The sequence below is a fragment of the Euprymna scolopes genome, chromosome 32 (assembly GCF_053919585.1).
Source record: "Euprymna scolopes isolate OS-2025 chromosome 32, ASM5391958v1, whole genome shotgun sequence".
Taxonomy (NCBI): Eukaryota; Metazoa; Mollusca; class Cephalopoda; order Sepiida; family Sepiolidae; genus Euprymna; species Euprymna scolopes.
Genome location: NC_136513.1, coordinates 65,991,182 through 66,018,530, shown reverse-complemented (window position 1 = coordinate 66,018,530; position 27,349 = coordinate 65,991,182).

Sequence of the window (27,349 nt, the reverse complement as noted above, 5' to 3'; positions counted from 1 at the left end):
ATGTTATGTTTAGTATAATTATCCAGTAAATGTTATGTTTAGTATCATTATCTAGTAAATTTATGTTTAGTATTATTATCTAATAAATGTTATGTTTAGTATCATTATCTAGTAAATGTTATGTTTAGTACAATTATCCAGTAAATGTTATATTTAGTATAATTATCCCGTAAATGTTATGTTTAGTATAATTATTCAGTAAATGTTATGTTTAGTATCATTATCTAGTAAATGTTATGTTTAGTATAATTATCTACTAAATGTAATGTTTAGTATTATTATCTAGTAAATGTTATTGTTAGTATTATTATCCAGTAAATGTTATGTTTAGTATTATTATCCAGTAAATGTTATGTTTAGTATTATTATCCCGTAAATGTTATGTTTAGTATCACTATCCAGTAAATGTTATGTTTAGTATCATTATCCCGTAAATGTTATGGTTAGTATCATTATACCGTAAATATAATGTTTAGTAGCATTATCCCGTAAATGTAATGTTTAGTATCATTATCCCGTAAATGTAATGTTTAGTATCATTATCCAGTAAATGTTATGTTTAGTATCACTATCCAGTAAATGTAATGTTTAGTATCATTATCCCGTAAATGTAATGTTTAGTATCATTATCCCGTAAATGTAATATTTAGTAGCATTATCCCGTAAATGTAATGTTTAGCAGCATTATCCCGTAAATGTAATGTTTAGTAGCATTATCCAGTAACTGTAATGTTTAGTAGCATTATCCAGTAAATGTAATGTTTAGTATCATTATCACGTAAATGTAATGTTTAGTATCATTATCCCGTAAATGTAATGTTTAGTATCATTATCCCGTAAATGTAATGTTTAGTAGCATTATCCAGTAAATGTAATGTTTAGTAGCATTATCCAGTAAATGTTATATTTAGTAGCATTATCCCGTAAATGTAATGTTTAGTAGCATTATCCCGTAAATGTAATGTTTAGTATCATTATCCCGTAAATGTAATGTTCAGTATCATTATCCCGTAAATGTAATGTTTAGTATCATTATCCCGTAAATGTAATGTTTAGTAGCATTATCCAGTAAATCTAATGTTTAGTATCATTATCCCGTACATGTAATGTTTAGTAGCATTATCCCGTAAATCTAATGTTTAGTATCATTATCCCGTAAATGTAATGTTTAGTATCATTATCGTGTAAATGTAATGTTTAGTAGCATTATCCCGTAAATGTAATGTTTAGTAGAATTATCCAGTAAATCTAATGTTTAGTATCATAGTCCCGTAAATGTAATGTTTAGTATCATTATCCCGTAAATGTAATGTTTAGTATCATTATGCCGTAATTGTAATGTTTAGTAGCATGATCCCGTAAATCTAATGTTTAGTATCATTATCCCGTACTGTAATGTTTAGTATCATTATCCCGTAAATCTAATGTTTAGTATCATTATCCCGTAAATGTCATGTTTAGTAGCATTATCCCGTAAATGTCATGTTTAGAAGCATTATCCCGTAAATGTCATGTTTAGTAGCATTATCCCGTAAATGTAATGTTTAGTAGCATTATCCCGTAAATCTAATGTTTAGTATCATTATCCCGTAAATGTAATGTTTAGTAGCATTATCCAGTAAATGTAATGTTTAGTAGCATTATCCAGTAAATGTCATGTTTAGTATCATTATCCCGTAAATGTAATGTTTAGTAGCATTATCCAGTAAATGTAATGTTTAGTATCATTATCCCGTAAATGTAATGTTTAGTATCATTATCCCGTAAATGTTATGTTTAGTAGCATTATCCCGTAAATGTAATGTGTAGTAGCATTATCCAGTAAATGTAATGTTTAGTAGCATTATCCCGTAAATGTAATGTTTAGTATCATTATCCCGTAAATGTAATGTTTGTATCCTTACCCCGTAAAAGTAATGTTTAGTAGAATTATACAGTAAAGATTATGTTTAGTATCATTATCGCGTAAATATTATGTTTAGTATCATTATCCAGTAAATGTAATGTTTAGTATCATTTTCCCGTAGATGTCATGTTTAGTATCATTATCCCGTAAATGGAATGTTTAGTATCATTATCCTGTACATGTAATGTTTAGTATCATTATCCCGTAAATGTACTGTTTAGTATCATTATCCCGGAAATGTTATGTTTAGTAGCATTAACCAGTAACTGTTATGTTTCGTATCATTATCCTGTAAATGTAATGTTTTGGATCATTACCCCGTAAATGTTATGTTTAATATAATTATCCCGCAAATGTTATGTTTACTATCATTATCCAGTAAATGTTATGTTTAGTATCATTATCCAGTAAATGTTATGTTTAGTATAATTATCCCGTAAATGTAATGTTTGGGGTCATGTTCCCGTAAATGTTATGTTTAGTATCATTATCCCGTAAATGTTATGTTTAGTATCATTATCCAGTAAATGTTGTGTTCAGTATCATTATCCAGTAAATGTTGTGTTCAGTATCATTATCCCGTAAATGTCATGTTTAGTATCATTATCTAGTAAATGTTATGTTTGGAATCATTATCTAGTAAATGTTATGTTTAGTATAATTATCCAGAAAATGTTATGTTTAGTATCATTATCTAGTAAATTTATGTTTAGTATTATTATCTAATAAATGTTATGTTTAGTATCATTATCTAGTAAATGTTATGTTTAGTAACATTTTTCCAGTAAATGTTATATTTAGTACAATTATCCCGCAAATGTTAGGTTTAGTATAATTATTCAGTAAATGTTATGTTTAGTATAATTATCTAGTAAAGGTTATGTTTAGTATCATTATCCAGTAAATGTTATGTTTAGTATCATTATCTAGTAAATGTTATGTTTAGTATCATTATCTAATAAATGGTATGTTTAGTATTATTATCCCGTAAATGTTGTGTTTAGTAGAATTATCCAGTAAGGATTATGTTTAGTATCATTATCCAGTAAATGTTATGTTGGGTATAATTATCCAGTAAATGTTATGTTTAGTATCATTATCTAGTAAGTGTTATGTTTAGTATGATTATCCAGTAAATGTTATGTTTAGTATCAGTATGTAGTAAATGTTATGTTTAGTATAATTATCTAGTAAATGTTATGTTGAGTATCATTATCCCGTAAATGTTATGTTTAGTATCATTATCTAGTAAGTGTTATGTTTAGTATGATTATCCAGTAAATGGTATGTTTAGTATTATTATCCCGTAAATGTTATGTTTAGTATCATTATCCAGTAAATGTTATGTTTAAGATCATTATTCAGTAAATGTTATGTTTAGTATCATTATCTAGTAAATGTTATGTTTAGTATCATTATCAAGTAAATATTATGTTTAGTATTATTATCCAGTAAATGTTATGGTTAGTATTATTATCTAGTAAATGTTATGGTTTGTATTATTATCCAGTAAATGTTATGTTTAGTATTATTATCCCGTAAATATTATGTTTAGTATTATTATCCAGTAAATGTTATGTTTAGTATTATTATCTAGTAAATTTTATGTTTGGTATCATTATCTAGTAAATGTTATGTTTAGTATAATTATCTAGTAAATGTTATGTTTAGTATAATTATCTAGTAAATTTTATGTTTAGTATAATTTACTAGAAAGTGTTATGTTTAGTATTATCATCCAGTAAATGTTATGTTTAGTATCATTATTCAGTAAATGTTATGTTTAGTATCATTATCCCGTAAATGTTATGTTTAGTAGCATTATCCAGTAAATGTTATGTTTAGTATCATTATCCCGTAAATCTAATGTTTAGTATCATTATCCCTTAAACGTCATGTTTAGTAGCATTATCCCGTAAATGTAATGTTTAGTAGTATTATCCCGTAAATGTAATGTTTAGTATCATTATCCCGTAAATGTAATGTTTAGTAGCATTATCCCGTAAATGTAATGTTTAGTAGCATTATCCCGTAAATGTAATGTTTAGTAGCATTATCCCGTAAATGTAATGTTTAGTAGCATTATCCCGTAAATGTAATGTTTAGTAGCATTATCCAGTAAATGTAATGTTTAGTAGCATTATCCAGTAAATGTAATGTTTAGTATCATTATCCCGTAAATGTAATGTTTAGTAGCATTATCCCGTAAATGTAATGTTTAGTATCATTATACCGTAAATGTAATGTTTAGTATCATTATCCCGTAAATGTAATGTTTAGTATCATTATCCCGTAAATGTAATGTTTAGTAGCATTATCCAGTAAATGTAATGTTTAGTAGCATTATCCAGTAAATGTAATATTTAGTAGCATTATCCCGTAAATGTAATGTTTAGTAGCATTATCCCGTAAATGTAATGTTTAGTAGCATTATCCCGTAAATGTAATGTTTAGTATCATTATCCCGTAAATGTAATGTTTAGTATCATTAACCCGTAAATGTAATGTTTAGTATCATTATCCCGTAAATGTAATGTTTAGTAGCATTATCCAGTAAATCTAATGTTTAGTATCATTATCCCGTAAATGTAATGTTTAGTAGCATTATCCCGTAAATCTAATGTTTAGTATCATTATCCCGTAAATGTAATGTTTAGTATCATTATCGTGTAAATTTAATGTTTAGTAGCATTATCCCGTAAATGTAATGTTTAGTAGCATTATCCAGTAAATCTAATGTTTAGTATCATTATCCCGTAAATGTAATGGTGTGTATCATTATGCCGTAAATGTAATGTTTAGTAGCATTATCCCGTAACTCTAATGTTTAGTATCATTATCCCGTACATGTCATGTTTAGTAGCGTTATCACGTAAATCTAATGTTTAGTATCATTATCCCGTAAATGTAATGTTTAGTAGCATTATCCAGTGAATGTTATGTTTAGTAGCATTATCCCGTTAATGTAATGTTTAGTATCCTTATCCCGTGAATGTTATGTTTAGTATAATTATCCCGTAAATGTAATGTTTAGTAGCATTATCCCGTAAATGTAATGTTTAGTAGCATTATCCAGTAAATGTTATGTTTAGTATCATTATCCCGTAAATGTAATGTTTAGTATCATTATCCCGTAAATGTCATGTTTAGTAGCATTATCCCGTAAATGTAATGTTTAGTAGCATTATCCCGTAAATTGCATGTTCAGTAGCATTATCCCGTAAATGTAATGTTTAGTAGCATTATCCCGTAAATCTAATGTTTAGTATCATTATCCCGTAAATGTAATGTTTAGTAGCATTATCCAGTAAATCTAATGTTTAGTATCATTATCCCGTAAATGTAATGTTTAGTATCATTATCCCGTAAATGTAATGTTTAGTATCATTATCCCGTAAATGTAATGTTTAGTATCATTATCCCGTAAATGTAATGTTTAGTACCATTATCCAGTAAATGTAATGTTTAGTATCATTATCCCGTAAATCTAATGTTTAGTATAATTATCCAGTAACTGTTATGTTTAGTATCATTATCCCGTAAATGTTATGGTTAGTATCATTATCCCGTAAATGTAATGTTTAGTAGCATTATCGCGTAAATGTAATGTTTAGTAGCATTAGCCCGTAAATGTAATGTTTAGTATTATTAGCCCGTAAATGTAATGTTTAGTATTATTATCCCGTAAATGTAATGTTTAGTATCATTATCCCGTAAATGTTATGGTTAGTATCATTATCCCGTAAATGTAATGTTTAGTAGCATTATCGCGTAAATGTAATGTTTAGTAGCATTAGCCCGTAAATGTAATGTTTAGTATCATTATCCCGTAAATGTAATGTGTAGTAGCATTATCCAGTAAATGTTATGTTTAGTATCATTATCCAGTAAATGTTATGTTTAGTATCATTATCCAGTAACTGTTATGTTTAGTATCATTATCCAGTAAATGTTATGTTTAGTATCATTATCCCGAAAATGTAATGTTTAGTATCATTATCCAGTAAATGTTATGTTTAGTATTATTATCCAGTAAATGTTATGTTTAGTATCATTATCCAGTAAATGTTATGTTTAGTATAATTATCCCGTAAATGTAATGTTTAGTATCATTATCCCGTAAATGTTGTGTTTAGTATCATTATCCCGTAAATGTTATGTTTAGTATCATTATCCCGTAAATGTTATGTTTAGTATTATTATCTAGTAAATGTTATGTTTAGTATCATTATCCAGAAATTGTTATGTTTAGTATCATTATCCCGTAAATGTTATGTTTAGTATTATTATCTAGTAAATGTAATATTTAGTATCATTATCCAGTAAATGTTATGTTTAGTATCATTATCCAGTAAATGTTATGTTTAGTATCATTATCCCGTAAATGTTATGTTTAGTATTATTATCTAGTAAATGTTATGTTTAGTATCATTATCCAGTAAATGTAATGTTTAGTATCATTATCCCTTAAATGTAATGTTTAGTATCATTATTCAGTAAATGCTATGTTTAGTATTATTATCCAGTAAATGTTATGTTTAATATTATTATCTAGTAAATGTTATGTTTAGTATCATTATTCAGTAAATGTTATGTTTAGTATCATTATCCAGTAAATGTTATGCTTAGTATTATTATCCAGTAAATGTTATGTTTAGTATCATTATCCAGTAAATGTTATGTTTAATATTATTATTCAGTAAATGTTATGTTTAATATCATTATTCAGGTAATGTTATGTTTAGTATTATTATTCAGTAAATGTTATGTTTGTATCATTATCCCGTAAATGTTATGTTTAGTATTATTATCTAGTAAATGTTATGTTTAGTATCATTATCCAGTAAATGTAATGTTTAGTATCATTATCCCTTAAATGTAATGTTTAGTATTATTATTCAGTAAATGTTATGTTTAGTATCAATATCCCGTAAATGTTATGTTTAGTATCATAATCTAGTAAATGTTATGTTTAGTATTATTATCCAGTAAATGTTATGTTTAGTATCATTATCCAGTAAATGTTATGTTTAGTATAATTATCCCGTAAATGTAATGTTTAGTATCATTATCCCGTAAATGTTGTGTTTAGTATCATATCCCGTAAATGTTATGTTTAGTATCATTATCCAGTAAATGTTATGTTTAGTATCATTATCCCGTAAAAGTTTTGTTTAGTATTATTATCTAGTAAATGTTATGTTTAGTATCATTATCCAGAAATTGTTATGTTTAGTATCATTATCCCGTAAATGTTATGTTTAGTATTATTATCTAGTAAATGTAATATTTAGTATCATTATCCAGTAAATGTTATGTTTAGTATCATTATCCAGTAAATGTTATGTTTAGTATCATTATCCCGTAAATGTAATGTTTAGTATCATTATCCAGTAAATGTTATGTTTAGTATCATTATCCCGTAAATGTTATGTTTAGTATTATTATCTAGTAAATGTTATGTTTAGTATCATTATTCAGTAAATGTAATGTTTAGTATCATTATCCCTTAAATGTAATGTTTAGTATCATTATTCAGTAAATGCTATGTTTAGTATCATTATCCCTTAAATGTAATGTTTAGTATCATTATCCCGTAAATGTTATGTTTAGTATTATTATCTAGTAAATGTTATGCTTAGTATTATTATCCAGTAAATGTTATGTTTAGTATCATTATCCAGTAAATGTTATGTTTAATATCATTATTCAGTAAATGTTATGTTTAATATCATTATTCAGTAAATGTTATGTTTAGTATCATTATCCCGTAAATGTTATGTTTAGTATTATTATCTAGTAAATGTTATGTTTAGTATTATTATCTAGTAAATGTTATGTTTAGTATCATTATCCAGTAAATGTAATGTTTAGTATCATTATCCCTTAAATGTAATGTTTAGTATTATTATTCAGTAAATATTATGTTTAGTATCATTATCCAGTAAATGTTATGTTTAGTATTATTATCTAGTAAATGTTATGTTTAGTATCATTATTCAGTAAATGTTATGTTTAGTATCATTATCCAGTAAATGTTATGTTTAATATCATTATTCAGTAAATGTTATGTTTAGTATCATTATCCAGTAAATGTTATGTTTAGTATCATTATTCAGTAAATGTTATGTTTAGTATTATTATCTAGTAAATGTTATGTTTAGTATCATTATTCAGTAAATGTTATGTTTAGTATCATTATCCAGTAAATGTTATGTTTAGTATCATTATCCAGTAAATGTAATGTTTAGTATCATTATCCCTTAAATGTAATGTTTAGTATCATTATCCAGTAAATGTAATGTTTAGTATAATTATCCAGTAAATGTTATGTTTAGTATCATTATCCAGTAAATGTTATGTTTAGTATCATTATGCAGTAAATGTAATGTTTAGTATCATTATCCAGTAAATGTTATGTTTAGTATCATTATCCCGTAAATATTATGTTTAGTATCATTATCCCGTAAATGTAATGTTAATATCATTATCCCGTAAATGTTATGTTTAGTATCATTATCCAGTAAATGTTATGTTTAGTATCATTATCCCGTTTATGTAATGTTTAGTATCATTATCCCGTAAATGTAATGTTTAGTATCATTATCCCGTAAATGTAATGTTTAGTATCATTATCCAGTAAAGGTTATGTTTAGTATCATTATACCGTAAATGTTATGTTTAGTATCATTATCCAGAAAATGTTATGTTTTGTATAATTATCCCGTAAATGTAATGTTTTGTATCATTATCCAGTAAATATAATGTTTAGTATCATTATCCCGTAAATGTAATGTTTAGTATCATTATCCCGTAAATGTAATATTTAGTATCATTATCCCGTAAATGTAATGTTTAGTATCATTATCCCGTAAATGTAATGTTTAGTATCATTATCACGTAAATTTAATGTTTAGTATCATTATCACGTAAATGTTATGTTTAGTATCATTATCCCGTAAATGTAATGTTTAGTATCATTATCCAGAGAATGACTAGTTGTGTAAATGGAAAAAAGCGGCGCTAACGTTTAAATTACTAGGTGTGTAAATTGAAAAAAGCGGCGCGAACGTAAAAATGACTAGAAGTGTAAATTGAAAAAAGCGGTTCTAATATGAAAATTATTAGGTGTGTTAATTGAAAAAGCTCAACTAACATAAACATGACTTAATGTGTAAATTGAAAAATGCTCCACTAACATAAAAATGACTAGGTGTGTAAAGGTGTGTAAATTTAAAAAAGCGACACTAACATAAAAATGACTAGGAGTGTAAATTGAAAAAAAGCGACACTAACATAAAAATGACTAGGAGTGTAAATTGAAAAAACCGACACTAACATAAAAATGACTAGGAGTGTAAATTGAAAAAAGCTCCACTAACATAAAAATGACTAGATGTGTGAATTGAAAAAAGCCCCACTAACATAAAAATGACTAGGAGTGTAAATTGAAAAAAGCGCCACTAACATAAAAATTACTAGGAGTGTAAATTGAAAAAAGCGACACTAACATAAAAATGACTATTTATTACAATATAACATGTAAAATTAGAGAATTATTTTCGTGATAAATAATAATAAAAAAAATCATATTACAATATAACATGTACAATTCGGGAATTATTTCCGTCGTCAAAAATTTTAAAAAACATATTACCATATAACAGGTACAATTAGAGAATTAGTTTCGTTGCAAAAACTTAAAAAAACATTTATTACAATATAACAGAAACAATTAGAGAATTATTTTCGTGGTAAAAAATTGAAAAACAACATTCACTACAATATAACAGATAAAATTCGAGAATTATTTTCGTAGTTTAAAATTAAAAACACATTTATTACAATATAACAGGTACAATTCGAGAATTATTTTCCTGGTGAAAAATACTAAAAACATTTATTACATTATAACAAGTACAATTCGAGAATTAGTTTCATAGTAAAAAAAACATTTAATACAATATAACAGGCACAAGAAAAGTATGATTTTGTGGTAAAAAATAAAAAAAAAACATTTATTACAATATAACAGGTACAATTAGAGAATTATTTTCGCGGAAAAAATTCAAAAGAAAAATCATTATAATATAACAGGTAAAAATTTTTCGTATTAATAAATAAAAAAACATTTATTACAATATAACAAGTACAATTATAGATTTATTTTCCTGGTAAAAAAAAACAGTTCTTAAAAAGTATCAGGTACAATTCGGGAAGTATTCCTGTCGGAAATAATAAAAAAACAACATTTATTATAATATATCAGGTAAGTTAGACAATTATTTTCGTAGTAAAAAATTAAAAAAAACATGTATTACAATATAACAGGTACAATTCGAGAATTATTTTCGTAGTAAAACTAAAACAAACATTTATTACAATATAACACGTATAATTAGAGAATTATTTTCTGAGTAAAAAATCAAAAAAACATTTATTACAATATAACACGTATAATTTGAGAATTAGTTTCGTTGCAAAAAAAAAAACATTTATTACAATATAACTGGAACAATTCGAGAATTATTTTCGTAGTAAACACTAAAAAACATTTATTACAATATAACACGTATAATTAGAGAATTATTTTCTGAGTAAAAAATCAGAAAAACATTTATTACAATATAACAGGTATAATTGAAGAATTATTTTCTGAGTAAAAAATCAAAAAAAACATTTATTACAATATAACACGTATAATTTGAGAATTATTTTCTGAGTAAAAAATCAAAAAAACATTTATTACAATATAACACGTATAATTTGAGAATTAGTTTCGTTGCAAAAAAAAAATTATTACAATATAACAGGTACAATTCGAGAATTATTTTCGTAGTAAACACTAAAAACATTTATTACAATATAACACGTATAATTTGAGAATTAGTTTCTGAGTAAAAAATCAAAAAAACATTTATTACAATATAACACGTATAATTAGAGAATTATTTTCTGAGTAAAAAATCAAAAAAACATTTATTACAATATAACACGTATAATTTGAGAATTATTTTCTGAGTAAAAAATCAAAAAAACATTTATTACAATATAACACGTATAATTAGAGAATTATTTTCTGAGTAAAAAATCAAAAAAACATTTATTACAATATAACACGTATAATTAGAGAATTATTTTCTGAGTAAAAAATCAAAAAAACATTTATTACAATATAACACGTATAATTTGAGAATTAGTTTCGTTGCAAAAAAAAATTATTACAATATAACAGGTACAATTCGAGAATTATTTTCGTAGTAAACACTAAAAAACATTTATTACAATATAACAGGTATAATTAGAGAATTATTTTCTGAGTAAAAAATCAAAAAAACATTTATTACAATATAACACGTATAATTAGAGAATTATTTTCTGAGTAAAAAATCAAAAAAACATTTATTACAATATAACACGTATAATTAGAGAATTATTTTCTGAGTAAAAAATCAAAAAAACATTTATTACAATATAACACGTATAATTAGAGAATTATTTTCTGAGTAAAAAATAAAAAAAAACATTTATTACAATATAACACGTATAATTTGAGAATTATTTTCTGAGTAAAAAATCAAAAAAACATTTATTACAATATAACAGGTATAATTTGAGAATTAGTTTCGTTGCAAAAAAAAAAAATTATTACAATATAACAGGTACAATTCGAGAATTATTTTCGTAGTAAACACTAAAAAACATTTATTACAATATAACACGTATAATTTGAGAATTATTTTCTGAGTAAAAAATCAAAAAAACATTTATTACAATATAACACGTATAATAAGAGAATTATTTTCTGAGTAAAAAATCAAAAAAACATTTATTACAATATAACACGTATAATTAGAGAATTATTTTCTGAGTAAAAAATCAAAAAAACATTTATTACAATATAACACGTATAATTAGAGAATTAGTTTCGTTGCAAAAAAAAAATTATTACAATATAACAGGTACAATTCGAGAATTATTTTCGTAGTAAACACTAAAAAACATTTATTACAATATAACAGGTATAATTAGAGAATTATTTTCTGAGTAAAAAATCAAAAAAACATTTATTATAATATAACACGTATAATTAGAGAATTATTTTCTGAGTAAAAAATCAAAAAAACATTTATTACAATATAACACGTATAATTAGAGAATTATTTTCTGAGTAAAAAATCAAAAAAACATTTATTACAATATAACACGTATAATTAGAGAATTATTTTCTGAGTAAAAAATCAAAAAAACATTTATTACAATATAACAGGTATAATTAGAGAATTATTTTCTGAGTAAAAAATCAAAAAAACATTTATTTCAATATAACAGGTATAATTTGAGAAATATTTTCTGAGTAAAAAATAAAAAAAAAAACATTTATTACAATATAACAGGTACAATTCGAGAATTATTTTCGTGGTAAAAAATAAAAAAAAAATATAATATAACAGGTACAATTCGAGAATTATTTTCGTAGTAAACACTAAAAAACTTTTATTAAAATATAACACGTATAATTAGATAATTATTTTCGGAGTAAAAAATCAAAAATACATTTATTACAATATAACAGGTATAATTTGAGAATTAGTTTCGTTGTAAAAAATAAAAAAACACGTATTACCATTTAACAGGTACAATTAGAGAATTTTTTTCGAGGGAAAAAATTGAAAAAAAACATTTACTACAATATAACAGGAAACCTTCGAGAATTACTTTCGTAGTTTAAAATTAAAAACACATTTATTAAAATATAACAGGTACAATTCGAGAATTATTATCCTGGTGAAAAATACTAAAAACATTTATTGCATTATAACAGGTACAATTCGAGAATTATTTTCGTAGTAAAAAATCAAACGAAACAGTTATTACAATATAACAGGTACAATTCGAGAATTATTTTCGTAGTAAAATAACATTTAATACAATATAACAGGCACAATAAAAGTATTATTTTTGTGGTAAAAAATCAAAAAAACATTTATTACAATATAACAGGTACAATTAGAGATTTATTTTCGCGGTAAAAATTTTAAAAAAGTCATTATAATATAACAGGTACAATAGAACATGGCCAATTCGAGAATTATTTTCGTGGTAAACCTAAAAAATAAATTTATTACAATATAACAGATACAGTTCAAGAATTTTTTTTTTCCTGGTAAAAAAATCAAAAAACAGTTCTTAAAATATATCAGGTACAATTCGAAAAGTATTCTTGTCAGAAATAATGAAAAAACATTTATTACAATATATCAGGTAAGTTAGACAATTATTTTCGTAGTAAAAAAATAAAAAAAACATGTATTACAATATAACAGGTAAAATTCGAGAATTATTTTTGTGGTAAAAAATCAAAAAAACATTTATTACAATATAACAGGTACAATTCGAGAATTATTTTCTTGGTAAAAAATTTAAAGAACATTTATTACAGTATAACAGGTACAATTCGAGAATTATTTTCGTAGTAAAAAATTTAAAAAGCATTTATTACAATATAACAGGTACAATTCGAGAATTATTTTCGTGGTAAACAATAAAAAAACATGTATTACAATATAGCAAGTACAATTAGAGAATTATTTTCGCAGTAAAAATCAAAAAAACTGTTATTACAATATAACAGGTAAAATTCGATAATTATTTTCCTGGTAAAAGATAAAAAAAATCATTACAATATAGGAGGTACAATTATTTCCGAAGTAAAAGATAAAAAAAATTATTAAAATATAACAGGTACAATTAGAGAATTATTTTTGGAGTAAAAAATCAAAAAATATTTATTACAATATAGCAGGTAAATTAGATAATTACTTTCGTGGAAAAAAAAAATAAAACAAACATTTATTACAATATAACAGGTACAATTCGTGAAGTATTTTCGTGTTAAAAAATAAATAATAAATTTATTACAATATAACAAGTATAGTTCCAGAATTTTTTTCATATTAATAAATAAAAAAACATTTATTACAATATAGCAGGTACAATTCGAGAATTATTTTCGTAGTAAAAAAAAAATTATTACAATATCACACATACAATTAGAGAATTATTTTCATTGTAATAATAAGACAACAACATTTATTACAATATAACAGGTACAATTCGAGAATTATATTCGTGGTAAAAAATCAAACAAACATTTATTACAATATAACAGGTAGAATTCGAGAATTATTTTCGTAGTAAAAAAAACGAACAAACATTTATTACAATATAACAGGAAAAATTAGGAAACTATTTTCGTGGTAAATAATAAAAAAAAATCATTTATTACAGCATAACAGGTATAATTCGTGAATTATTTTCGTAGTAAAAAATAAAAAAAAATTATTACACTATAACAGTTACAATTAGAGATTCTCTTCGTGGTAAAAAAAAATCATTTATTACAATATACCAGGTACAATTAGAGAATTATTTTTGTGGTAAATAAAAAAAAATTTATTACAATATAACAGGTACAATTAGAGAATTATTTTCGTGGTAAAAAATCAAAAAACATTTATTGCTATATGACAGGTACAATGCGAGAATTATTTACGTGGTAAAAAATTAAAAAAAAAACATGTACAATTCGAGAATTGTTTTTGTGGTAAAAAATCAAAAAAACATTTATTACAATATATCAGGTACAATTCGAGAATTATTTTCGTGGTAAAAAATCAACAAAACATTTATTACAGTATAACAGATACAATTAGAGAATTATTTTCATGGTAAAAAATCAAAAAACATTTATTACAACATAACAGGTACTATTCGAGAATTATTTTCGTAGTAAAAATGAAAAAAATGTATTACAATATAACAAGTACAATTAGAGAATTATGTTCGTGATGAAAAATCAAAAAGCATTTATTACAATATAACAGGTACAATTAGAGAATTACCTTCGTGGTAAACATTGGATTTATATGTCTATAAATTAAAAAAAAACTACTAGGAATTAAAAGCTGAAAAACACAATTATTACAAAATAATTTTTATAATTAGCGAATTATTTTCGTGGTAAACATTAAAAAAAACAATTATTCAATATAATTTTAACAATTAGAGAATTATTTTTGCAGTAAAAATTAAAAAAAATATTTAATACAATATTTTATATTTAACATGTTTTTGAAATGCCGGAAGAATGCGTTTGGTAACGCTATTTGAAATTCATTGGAGTGTTTACCGTGTTAGAATCGTTGATTGAATTGTAATTTTAAATTGAAATACGTATGAAATGCGTTTGAATTACAACGCAATATTATTACTGGCATTTCAAAAACAATGCCGCAGATAACAGTACATGGACTATTCATTGACATTATTGAGAGGAAAAAATATATAAAATTCAGACGAAGAAGTATACCTCCGAAATATATTAATTTTAAACAAGTAAATATTTGTTTTTTTTTTAAATAATGTTGCGTTGTAATTCAGCCTCAAACGCATTTAATATGTATTTCAATTTAAAATTCAAATTCAATCAACGCTTATAACACGGAAATACTACCATGAATTTTAAATTGCTTTGGAAAACGCATTTTTCCGGCATTTCAAAAACAACACCGCGGGGAAAAAAGAAAAAAATATAAAATTCTGACGAAGGAGTATAACTCCAAAATATATATCATTTTAAGCAAGTAAATATTTGTTTATTTTTTTATAATATTGCGCTGTAATTCAGTTTTTAAATGTATTTCATATGTATTTCAAGTTAAAATGTAAAAAAATCATTTATTACGATATAATTTTAACAATTAGAAAAACATTTTCCGTGTAAAAATTTAAAAGAAATGTTCATTACAATACAATTTTAACAATTGCATGATTATTTTTGTGGTAAAGAATTAAAAAAGAATTACTACAATATAATATACAAAATTGTAGCCTTATATTCATGGTAGAAAGTAAAACAAATAATGTCTTATAATATAGTTTTAACGATTCGAGAATCATTTTAGTGGTAAAATGTTTAAAAACAATTATTAAAATCTAATGTTTACAATTAAAAACTTATTTTCGTGTTAGTGTTTTTTTTTTTATAAGACACTATACTTAAAGAAATAAATCATGAAAAACTAATTCTTTAAATTGAAGTGTTTTAAATCAGGCAATACAATTTCTTGTAAAATTTACTACAGCCGCCTGGAATGCCACATCATAACCTGATATTGGAGGAATGAGTTCCAGTTATATTATTAAGAAATATTGATCCACCTAAACTATGTAATGGCATACGGTTAGCAAGAAAATATTTGAAAATTAATGTTCTGGAAGCAACTATAATAACTAGAAATTTTAAAGGGGAAACTGTGTTAATTTCTCGGATTCCCCTTATTCCTTCTGACACGCGATTTCAGTTCAAGTATTTACAGTTCACAATAAAATTAGTTTTGCCATGTCTGTAAGTAAAGCTTAAAAACAAAGTTGTCGAATTTAATCTTCAGACACCTTGCTTTTCTCATGGCCAGTTGTATGTTGGTTGCTCACGCATTGAAAGTCCTGCAAAACTTTATATTTACACACTTGTTAGAGGTCACACGCAAAATGTTGTTTACGTAGAGGTTCTTCAAAATTAATGCTACAAGTACATTTATAGTGTAATGCTACATGTACATATACAGTGTATAGATATGCACTACTGGAAACTAAATTTTAATTATTTCATGAACAGAATAGATTTCTAGTGTCATTTTCATATATATTGTACATTAAATAGTTAAAACAAAATGAGATTTAGCAGTGTTTAGATATGCACTACTGGAAACTAAATTTTAATTATTTCATGAACAGAATAGATTACTAATGTCATTTTCATATATATTGTACATTAAATAGTTAAAACAAAATGAGATTTAGCAGTGTTTAGATATGCACTACTGGAAACTAAATTTTAATTATTTCATGAACAGAATAGATTACTAATGTCATTTTCATATATATTGTACATTAAATAGTTAAAACAAAATGAGATTTAGCAGTGTTTAGATATGCACTACTGGAAACTAAATTTTAATTATTTCATGAACAGAATAGATTACTAATGTCATTTTCATATATATTGTACATTAAATAGTTAAAACAAAATGAGATTTAGCAGTGTTTAGATATGCACTACTGGAAACTAAATTTTAATTATTTCATGAACAGAATAGATTACTAATGTCATTTTCATATATATTGTACATTAAATAGTTAAAACAAAATGAGATTTAGTAGTGTTTAGATATGCACGACGATGTAAAATAAGAATTGCAATTCTTACATCATATTTTGAAAGAAGGACAAAAAGATAAAATATTAAACTAGAAAAAAAGGATTAGACCTACTGGTGAGATATTTATAAAATAAAACGCATCTACTGTTCCTACCTCATGGGGGATGTGGAAAAAGAAGCCATTATGAAGTAATGTTTTGTTTATTCAATAAGAAATTTATGTATAAAGACGAAATATTCAAATATATCAAATACAACCTGGCAACGACGGGTACTTCAACTAATAATAATAATAATAATAATAATAATAATAATAATAATAATAATAATAATAATAATACAACAAACAACAATAATGAAAACAGCTGAAATATTACGGAAACCCCTTGAATGTGAAGACTAATACACGGGAGAAACAAGCGTGAACCAAACAAACTACTGCAGAGGCAAAACATGAAGCGCAACATGGAACTAAGAACATTGAAGTCACATATCTATAAGTTCTATAAGTTCTATAACCCCCCAATTACCACATCACTGCCACCCCATAAAAAGAGAGAGAGACTAAACAGCCAAGTAGAATCCAGACGAAAGGAAAGGCCGAGGAGAGAGCACTGATCAGACCTCTGCTGGAAAAGTGGGAAGAGAACTGAGACCCTGGGGAGGCTTATTGCCACTCAAATTACAATGATTCCAATAGTCGCTGCCAACAAGAAATCAATTGCGATCAGCTGTTGCGATAATGCAAATTTATTTGCAAATGCTATCGAAAAAAGTAAAAATACTGGAAATCTGGGGAGATTTGTTTTCACTCAGCTTCCAGGGAACACCACAGGTTTTTTTTCAAAGAAAGATCTTGGATGACTTGTTTGAAAGCTCTTTGTGAGCCATTATTATTATTATTATTATTATTATTATTATTATTATTATTATTATTGGCTCACAAGGAACTTTCACACAGGTCTTCAGAGATCTCTCCCTGAAAACAGTCTGTGGTGTTCTCTAGAAGCTGAGTAAAACAAGTCTTCCCAGGTTTCCAGTACTCTCCACTTCTTTCGATAACATTTGCAAATAAATTTGCATTACCGCAACAGCTGCTTGCCATTGATTTCTCGTTGACAGCGGCTATTGGTTTTCGCTGGAATTTGGGTGGCAATAAGCCTCCCCAAGGTCCCAGTTCTCTTCGCACTTATTCGGTTGAGGTCTGGTCAGTTAATCGGTCTGTTCTTCCTCATTGACTCTATTTAGTTATTTGGTCTCGCTCTTTTTTAGGGGGTCGGCAGTGGTGTGGCAATGGGGGGATGGCGTAGGATTGGGTTAGAGAACTTATAGATATGCGGCTTCAGTGTTCTTAGTTCCATGTAGTGTTTTATGTTTTGATTTGCAGCAGTTTGTCTGGCCCGCAGTTGTTGCTCCGTTTCTCCTTTTCTTTGATATTTACCCTGTGGTCAGCTGGGACAGCAAAGTCTACGATTTTACAGGATTTTTTTTTCTATAATTATAACTATAATTATTACGACATCCGGTCTGCTTGCTTCGATGGGTTTATCAGTTTGTATGTCCATGTCCCATAGGACTCTGTGATTTTCGTTTTCAAATACTGTTGCCGGCTTTTATTTGTATCACTTGTCTGTGCATTCGAGATGCAGTTGTTTGCATAATTTCCAGTGTACTACCCTTCCCACTTGGTCGTGTCTGTTCTTGTATTCCCTTTGAGTCAGTTTGCTGAACTCATATGGTTTATCGTCTCGTCTATTTGTCCACAGAGTCTGCATTTGCTGTTTTCTTGTGTTTTTACGATCTTTGCTTCGATGTGGTTGGTTCTCATCGAGTTGTCTTGTGCTGCAGTTATTAGGGATTCAGTTTCTCGGCTCATGTGTCCTTTTCGCATCCATGTTCAAGTGTTTTCGTTATTTTCATCTTTTGTCATCCTTATGAATCGTCTGTGTAGTTGTTTTTCTTCTCACTTTCTTTTCTTGTCTTATCTTTGTCTCTGTTTTTGTTTTATTGACTTTTTTCCATGTCTCTCGCTGGTATGGTTATTATTATTATTATTATTATTATTATTATTATTATTATTATTATTATTATTATTATTAATAATAATGATAATAATAATAATAACATGTGTCTTGCTTCACACTCTTGGGATACTATGCATCGAATACATTCAAGTCAATAGCCGGGTGTGTATTAACATCGAATTAATAGAAATAGCATGCTACGCAATAATCGTGTTCGTTTAATGATAACGGTCAATGAATAAGATCATTTGTGTCAAAATCCCCTGTAAATCATTAATATTGATATGTTTTACATTTTCATTCGAGGAATAAAGTTACATATTTGTTACGTCTTCGTGAAATAATAATTATATTTTGTACAATATTAAATATTAAAATCCAAAATACATAAACTCATTTATTAATGAAAAATTAATGTTTACATGTATGTGTGTCGAAATCTCACCTTATCTAGACTGCAAAAAAAAACCTCTCATATGTAAATTCATACTTTCATATCAAAGTTTAAGCAAAGCAAACTACGCAAGATAAAGTATGAGGAATAAAAGTTGTAAATGTTATAATTTGTTAATAGAATTATTGTTAAATGCTATAATTTGTTAATGTTATTATTTGTTAATGTTATAATTTGTTAATGTTATAATTTGTCAGCTTTATAATTTATAATGTTATAATTTGCTAATGTTATAATTTGTTAATGTTATAATTTGTAAATGTTATAATTTGTTAACGTTATTATATGTGAGTGTTATTATTTGTATATGTTATTATTTATAAAATTAATTATTTAGAAATGTTACTATTTGTTATTGTTATTATTTGTTAATGTTATAATTTGTTAATGTTATAATTTGTAAATGTTATGTTTGTTGTTGTTATTATTTGTAAAAGTTATAATTTTTAATGTTATTATTTGTTAATGTTATAACTCGTAAATGTTATAACTTGTAAATGTTATAATTTTTTAATGTTGCAATTCGTAAATATTATTATTTGTAAATGTTATAATTTGTAAATGTTAAACTTTGTAAATGTTATAATTTGTAAATGTTACAATTTTAAAATATTATAATTTGTAAATGTTATTATTTGTAAATGTTATAATTTGTAAATGTTACAATTTGTAAATATTATAATTTGTTAATGTTATTATTTGTAAATGTCATAATTTGTTAATGTTATATTTTTAAATGTTATAATTTGTAAAAGTTGTAATTTTATAAGTTGATAATATTATAATGTATAAATATTATAATTTGTTTATTTTATAATTTGTTAATGTTATAATTTTTAATGTTATAATTTGCGAATGCTATAATTTGTAAATGTTATAATTTGTTAATATTATAATTTGTTAATGTTATAATTTGTTAATGTTATCATTTGTTAATGTTATAATTTGTAAATGTTATAATTTGTTAACGTTATAATTTTTTAATGTGATAATTTGTAAATGTTATAATTTGTTAACGTTATTTGTTATCGTTATAATTTTAATGTTATAATTTATAAATATTATAATTTGTTAATGTTATAATTTTTTAATGCTATAATTTTTAATGTTATAATTTGTTAATGTGATAATTTGTTAATGTGATAATTTGTAAATGTTATAATTTTTGATGTTACAATTTTTGATGTGATAATTTGTAAATGTTTTAATTTGTTAATGTTATAATTTGTAAATGTTATAATTTCCTTAATTTTGTGTCGGTGAAAGGTGGCTCTGATGATTCCTTGATAATGGCGTCAAAGGTGGCTTCATGAAAGTGTTCAAATTCATCGACCAGCGTTAATCGCTATCGTCTGCACTTAGAAGTGCTTACGTGTCTGAGTTATAAAATAATAAATTACTAGTGAATATTTTATTTTGTCCAGATTTCGTATATATAAGTCCTGATTTCAAAAATAAAAAAGCTATTTTGGTGCCATCAACTTAAATCGAAACCAAACCCAAAACTGTAGTATTCTAAGCTGGTGACATTACCACTGTACCAACGTGATACGCATATGAACTGATTAAAAATAAACTAAGATGAGTGTACAAAATTTGTAACGATTTTTTTCAAGTTTTACCCCTTTTTGAGCCGTTAAGAACTATTTTCACCGGCCAAAGACCGATAAAAGAACGGTCCATAAAAATTGCCATCATTTGAGGCCCCTAGCATCGGCCTGCGACTTTAGTTCCGGGAGTGATCCAGTTTGAAAATACGGAGACAGACAGACAGACAGTGCCTTTTATATATTAGACTAGTAGGGAGGAGGGATGCCCGCCTTAAATATGTGTTATGGCTCTGTACTAGCCACCAGAAAAACAGAACAACGATGTAATCCAAGACGTGTAAAAAAAAAAAAAAGAGAAACAACAGGTTACAGAGTAGAAAAGAGTGTTCTGCGTTCTACCGAGCAATGACGTTAACACCGGAACTAAAGACCTACCTGGGATCATTGAGAGTTTAGGTATATCTGTACGGTGGTTTCCTCACAACACCTCCCACCACCAAGCTCATTTTTCCAGATGTGAGATCAGTATTGGGGGGGGGGCATGCCAGCAAGTAGTCTGAGCACTTTCTCTTTCTGCAGGAGCGTCTTGGTTCTGGCATAATTTCTAAAAACGTCATATACTGTCTCGCTTGCCTCTACGCCTTCCTGTGGTAGTTTTGCTTAATCCTCGGGGTGCGTCTCATTTGGTTCGGGTGCCTTTTATGTTCGAATGATGTGAATTGCCGATTCTTTGTGAGACCGTGCCCTGTTCCCAAAAGGAAATGTTGTTCTTGAAATGCTTAAAATAAACTTTATCAGCGGAAGTTAAATAGTTTTATTGGCATTGTAGAGGTTATGTGTTGCATTACGTGTTTGGGCAGGGATTAGTTCCGACGGATCGTCCGCGTGTACAAGTTGTTTCGAGGAGAGAAATTCTAATGTAAAATCGTAATTTACAAGAGTCGTTTTCGATCTTAATAGCCGGCTCGCCCTGAATGTGCGAAGCCCTTTTTTGACTAAAAAATTGAATATCAAAATATATGATTGATTTGCAAAAAAAATATCTTTCGGATAGGTAACAGTAGAATTTCGAAACTGCAAAAATATGCCTAGCCCTTCTTTTTCGATCTGAGATTATTTTTTCTCCGCTGGAAGTAGGGTTAGGGATGCGAAAGCAATTAACTGTTTTGAGCCATCCGGCATCCTATATAACATGCATACGCCAGTGCCATACTGGCTAGTGTCGCTAGCCACTATTATATCCAAATCCGGGGTTTGATGAGATAGGAACAATTTTGAAGCTATGTTTTTTTTTTAATTTCTTGAAATGATGTCCACAAATACGATATCAATTCCCAAGGTTTATTCTTTTTTAGTAATCAGTTAAGTAGTGCGCGCAGTGTGTGCATGTTACCGATAAACTTTTAGTAATAATTTGCGAAGCCTAAAAAGCTTTGTAGCTGTGCTATATATTTTAGGTGCCGGTATCTCTCTAATAACGGTCGCTCTGTCCGGACTGCCATCTTTATTAATGATACGTCTTAGGTACTTGAGTTTTTGTAAGAAGAATGCACATTTGTCTTCTTTGACCTCGCTATAATGATGTCATCTAAATATGCGATGGCGGTATCAAGGTATCCATGACCTGTTGGAATATAACAGGTGCTATTTTGATCCCGAACGCGAGGCCTTCGTATCTATACAGAGAAGGTTAACGCTTTTGTAGTTTACGGGGATTTGTAAATAAGAATCGATCTTAGAAAAAAAAAGAGTCGATCTTAGAAAGAAACTTGACGCCATTTAATTTTGTGAACACTTCCTCCGGGCTGGGTAGTGAAAGTCTTCTAACAACCCGTTAAGACCGACTAAGAAATCGGCGCAAACTCGGTTTTCCCCAAACCTTTTATTACGTAGATTGCCGGAGCAGCCCACAATATTCAATTTTAGGCAGCATACCGGTGTTTTCCATTCTGTTCAGTTCCTGATCTATCTTGATCGGGGATGCAAAAACGGACGTTTGTTTTTTAAGAATTTTGACTTACGTATTTAAGTAGTTTTTTTTCTAAGTCGTCTTGGGTGATGGTTTTGGTGTACTCGGCTTTCGTTCTGATTTTTCTTGTCGTGAGAGCTTTTATGTCCCATTTTATTACATAGAAAACATCTTTTCTTATTAAATATGGGCAATCCTAGACCCAGTGTTTACCACCACATCTGAAACAAGAGCTCGGTCCTTTTGGTTTTTACGACTTTAGGGTAATTTTGTGTGTACCCTCTTGTATCCTAGGTCGACGGTTTCTTTTTCTTGGTAATTCTTTTTATATTTGCGATGTCCAATTTATCGCATCTTTTTTTTCCCCACTTTTTGACAATACTTAGTAAATTTTTGCAGTGTAAAGTTCGGCTCGTTTTCTAGCTTCGTTAGAACTCTGCGACTGATTTCTGCATTTTTTCCTGGGTTTAAACCTTGGGCAAAAATAAGGCATTTAAAATTATCTGCTGTGAATTCCGACAACTTGACGTCATCGCAATGTTTGTTGACTACTGCTACGTGCGTGACAAAGTTGTCTTTGATCACGTTTAAGCATTTCCATCTCTTATGGAAAAGAAACGTTCTGGGGGAGAATAGTTCTGTCAACAGATTTACCGTCTTATTGAACGATAACTCCGCGGTTTTCTGTGGCAAGATGTGTTCGGTCGTTTAAAACTTACGTAATAGCAATCGGGTCTTCTTCTGGTCAGACCAGTTACCGCAGTCGATATTAAAAAAGTCTTCATATATTTTGAAATAAACTGCGAATGATTTTTCATCTTCTTCATATTTGAAAGTATCTATTGCGGACCATATCGTATTTTTTGGAAAGAACTTAATCATTTTCCATGTGCGCGTTTATCTTTAAAATTTGTGTCAATATTCCTCTGTCGTTGTTGGCGCTCCGACGATTGTTTTTGATGCTCCATTAGTTGCTCGGATCATTGTTTTTGATGTTCATTTATTGTTCGGACCATTGTTTCTGGAATTCGATTTATTGTTCCTCTAGCTTTTGTTGATGGTGTGTCATCATTTTCTGTTTTTTATTCCGATTTCCCCAGTAAGTCTTTTTGAATCTTTTTTGTTCAATTTGTAGTTTCGTAAACTGAGCCAAATCTGACCTTAGCTCCTCCATCTAGTCTAGTTGGTTAGTTCAGAGAGAAAAAAAAGTAGAGATGTAGTCTATTTCCCGTCAGGAAAGAGAATTTTGTAGTACACCCCTTTTCTTTTTTCGTTTTGCAAATACCATGCGAGAAATACTGATTATTTCCACATTATTTGAAACAGTTGCGAAAATATGTTTAAAAATATGTTCGTTGCACTGAATCATTTAAAGACGTTTGAGTTTTCCTTCTTTGCGCAAAAAAGGAAGTAACTCCTTTAGCATAAATGGAAAGAAAAAAGTTAATAATCCAAAAAACTTTTTTTAAATACGCATTTTTTTCTAGAGGAAAAAAAAACAATACAGTAAAGATTTTTTTTTCTTTTTAGTCATGCAAAGAGAACAACAGCGACGAATTTTTTTAACACTCAACACAATAAGAAGATTAAAAATTTAGTCCTATTTTTGTTCTTTTAGAGCTTTTTAAATGTACTTTTCCGATAGGATGGACTGACACAATTTGTTTTTGTTTTGTAAAAAGATTTGACATACTTTTTCGTCTCGGGAATTCGGTTAATTTTTTGTTAGTCAATTAACAGAGTTGTTATTTTTTTCTTTGGGATTACCGCGAGAAAAAATTCTGCCCAGAATCCTCGTATTTTCAGTATTATGGGAACACTGGTTTATTAAATTCCTTTTCCTTTCGTGAGTTTTCGAATCTTTCTCTCGCCAGTGTTATGAGAACACTGGTTTATTGCTGTTGGACTGGTAAGACATTAAGGTGTCGGTGTGAGTGCGTTTCTCGAAACCTTCTGTCGCCAATGTTATGGTTCTGAATAAGCCACAATAAAACAGAACAACCTTGTAAATTAACCCAGACAATACTTGGCATGTTTTTTGTTGGTCATTTTTTTCAGTATTTTTTGCAATGGATGTTCTTTTTCGATTCTGATTCGGACCCATCTCCAAATTGTTCTGACTCTTGTTTCGTTATGAATGTTGGGAGCTCATCAGAGATTGACCGGTACCCACAATAGTCGCACGATGCTGATGGTAAATCTCTTATAGACATATACCTCCTGCTTCTCTGGGCAGATACAGCCTAGGCGGACTGGTTTCTGTATGTTATTCTGTACAGTGTCAACATTTTCGGTGTTTTAGTGTAAAGTTTGTTTATGTCCCTTTGTGGCCAGTCAACAATGGAAAAGCTGCGTATATTCTCACATGCATGGCAAGTTGGTTAATGATCTTCTTTTTGACGTTTCTGAACTTTTGAGATGAGGATTGGTTATTCCTATTATTTGGATCAACGGACTACTGTTCTCACCTTGAGTGTGATTTTCACAACGTTTCACAACGTTTCGAGCGATGTAACCTCCGACCTTCTCTAGGTGTATCTTGTCGAAATCGGGACTATATCTGTCGAACTCGGGAATTTGGACGGAATTTCGAGTGGAACCCTTTATTTATTTCACGGGGGTCGCATGTTGTTGTTCTGTCAGCCATAACTTGATAGATGTCTCAAATAATTAGCAATTGTATTTTCAGTCGCCCACACTTAGGGTTGACCCTTCAACCTTCAGAAGAATATTAATTTTTACAATTAATTTTTCCAAGTACTTTAACAACTACGCCACGTCCTTAATGTTAGTATCTTCATCAAACTGTATGTTTTCCATTTAGACCTTGTTCCCAGCTCTAATGTTCAAACCAAACTTCATTCTAATATCTCGACCTGCAGAAGTTGACATCAAGTCAGTGCCTAAGTTTGCATACAGCCTGAGGTCATCCAGGAACAGCTGTTGGTTTACTCTTTTGTTTGGGTCTTGTTGGGTCTGGCTCACATAGTAGGCACTCCAGTTTTTATTGACTTATTTAGTGGATCTACCGCCAGGCAAAGCGTAAAGGAGATATTGGAAGATTCCTTTGATGCTAGGAAATTTTTACAGTTCTGTGTGGCTTAATGTCATGGTTGTTTCCCACATTTTTATATATACAGCCATGGTCACTTTGATTACTGGATGGATTTTATATAAATCGAAGCAATATAAATCAATTCACGTCAAACTTAGGATTTTGTGTTTTCTCTTACAATCCTCAAGGATGGTCTTATTTAATAATAACTGGTCCTTTGTCCCTAAACACTCCCTCCTGCATTTTACTTGTTCTTTTTCAAATTAAACTCTAGAGGAGAGCTGTTAATAGATGCAATCAGGCAAATGAAGAGATTTTAGGTAGTAGTGAGGCAGCAGATGGGTTTCTACTTGTTGTTGTGTGTCAATCTTTTTTTGTATCGGGACTGTATCCTCTTTTAAAAGCCAAGCTTTTGTGGCTTCTTCGCCATCAGTAGTCTGTGGAAGCAACTGCTATAATGAGCGTGCAATGTTGTTAGGCATTTAAGCCAGAAATTGAGTAGGTTTTCTATACCAGAATTTTTAAAGTTCTGGAACTCATTTAGCTTTTGTTTTATCATGCCAACTGTTATCTCTGGCTCTGGCACTGCAAGTTTTTTCTTTAATCTTTTTATTTTTGCAACATCTTGCACCCATTGGGACTCATCAATGTAAGTAACATCGTTTTTTAACACAGGCCTCCAATTATTTTCTAGCTACTGCTTTTTGGGTGACTTTTCTTCCGTTATTGTGTCCCTTATTTTGCTACAATAGAATAGTCTCGCATTTTGCTCAAACCGTACATTTTTGACTTTGCAGTTTCTGTTTCCAGCGTGTTTTTTGAACTCCCATTGTTTTTGCTGTTGGGAATTAGGGATCATCCTTTTAACAATGTAGATTCCTGCAGCATAAGATATCCGGTATAAATCGGTGTGGGGTGTGTTATATTGCACAAGTCTCTAGAGAGAAACATTCACCCTTTTCACTTTTATTTTATTTCTTTCAGACAAAGTTCTCAGAAATTAAAAGGCCCACTATCATAGGGCTAACACTTGAACTCTATATGAGATAAACAGATATTCGAATGCTCCGATAAAGTTCTCAAACGCTGAGTTAGTAAAGAAATTGAGAACATAATTTTCCTCCTCCCAATTAACCATTTTCATATGTTATAGTATATCTTTTGTTTG